The sequence below is a fragment of the Mastomys coucha genome, unplaced genomic scaffold, assembly GCF_008632895.1.
Source record: "Mastomys coucha isolate ucsf_1 unplaced genomic scaffold, UCSF_Mcou_1 pScaffold22, whole genome shotgun sequence".
NCBI classification, from domain to species: domain Eukaryota; kingdom Metazoa; phylum Chordata; class Mammalia; order Rodentia; family Muridae; genus Mastomys; species Mastomys coucha.
The window spans coordinates 138760453-138762538 of record NW_022196905.1 but is presented as its reverse complement, the minus strand read 5'-3'; positions in this window follow the sequence as shown (position 1 = coordinate 138762538).

Here is a 2086-nt window from a genome sequence, read left to right as displayed (position 1 = left end):
CACACACTCACTCACACACACACACACACACACACACACACACACACACACACACACGCAAACTAAAATGAGCCATTGCCCCAGAAAGGGTCTTCAATTATTCAAATGAAGATGTCAGCACATTTATTCCACCCCATTTACCAAAATGGACATTTTCAATATGCATCCAGAATCAGGGAAGCCACTTTGTCTACAATAAATATCGTACAATAGCTCAGACCTTTAGAGCAAAAGGGTTCCGGATGAGTGCTCAGTAAATGAAAACCAGGCACCCCTTGACCTCACACCCATTTCCTGAGCCCTCTAGATCTAAAGCGTAATTAGTAGAATTTCAGTTTCTGCCGAATGTGCTCCCCGAATCTTTAACCATTCCAGGCATTCATCTTTTGGAATGAGGACTGCTTGTGCCTGCCTAGTCTGATCACAAACAGTACCTCTCACATAAGGGAAAATACTTCCAGACATTCTCGAGTATTCTCCTTCACAATTTAACCCAAAAGGAAATGCAGCCAATGGTCCCTCTCCTCCCCAGTGGCCCCTCACAGGGACTTCAATAACTTATTTTACAACATGGGCTGGGGACACAGCTCAGTGGTAGAACCCCTGCCTAGAATCCCCCAGGGAGGGGCTGGGGTGGGGCTCAGTGTTAGGGCCCCGCCTAGAATCCCCCAGTGAGGGGTTGAGGGGTGGCTCAGTGGTAGAGCTCCTGCCTAGAATCCCCCAGTGAGGGGCTGGGGCGTGGCTCAGTGGTAAAGAATCTGCCTAGCAACATATGAGGCCAGAAATTGAACCCACAGCACACACACACACACACACACACACACACACACAATTTTCCTTCTTTTTTTTTCTTTCCTTCTTTTGTTTTGAAAGAGATCAACACAAGGAATAGCAAGTTCCGATTGAATCTTTACAACACCAGCCAGCCACAGTGATACACACCAGTAATCCAGTCATGTGGGAGGTAAGAGAGGGGAGAAGCCAGAGTTCAAGATCACTCTCGGCTACATAGCAAGTTAAGGGCCAACTGGCTTATGTGAGATCCTAACTTTAAATAAATAAATGGCAAAGAAAGCTCTCAGGTGTGCTGCTGCACCTTCTGATGTGCTTCTCTGATCCTTGCATCTGAGGGGCCGTGTGAAGAGGCACTCCCATTCTCAAGCCTGTCCTCTAGGATTTGAGGAGAAGCTCAGGCAGCAAAACCCAGGCAAGGGGCCACCAGGCTTCTTTCTTTGAGTACCCAGGACACAGTGCTCCTCCTGCCAGCCTCAGAAACCCTCTCAGAATAGGATGAAGGCTCACTCCTCCCATGGAGCTGACTTCTATTGTGCCCACCACCCAGTTACAGTCAATTCAAGCACATCTGTCCCTCACCACTCAGTGGTGGCAACCTGAGAAAGTTCCTCCATCCACTGACCCTTGCTGTTAGGCCCAGACCTCCCAAGAGCTGGAAAGAAACTGGAGCAGACCATCTGTAATGAGATCTGACACCCTCTTCTGGTGTGTCTGAAGACAGCTACAGTGTACTTGTATATAATGAATAAATAAACCTTTAAAAAGGTGGGGGGGCTGGTGAGATGGCTCAGCAATTAAGAGCACCGACTGCTCTTCTGAAGGTCCTGAGTTCAAATCCCAGCAACCACATGGTGGCTCACAACCATCCATAATGAGATCTGATGCCCTCTTCTGGAGTGTCCTAAGACAGCTACAGTATACTTACATATAATAAATAAATAAATCTTAAAAAAAAAAGAAAGAAAGAAAGAAAGAAAAGAAAAGAAAAAAGAAAAAGAGGGGCTAGCAAGATGGCTCAGCGGGTAAGAGCACCGACTGCTCTTCCGAAGGTCCTGAGTTCAGATCCCAGCAACCACATGGTGGCTCACAACCACAAAGACGCCCTCTTCTTCTTCTATTTTTTTTTTTTTTTTTTTTTTTTTTGGTTTTTTCGAGACAGGATTTCTCTGTGTAGCCCTGGCTATCCTGGAACTCACCTGTAGACCAGGCTGGCCTTGAACTCAGAAATCTGCCTGCCTCTGCCTCCCAAGTTCTGGGATTAAAGGTGTGCACCACCATTGCCCGGCCGGAT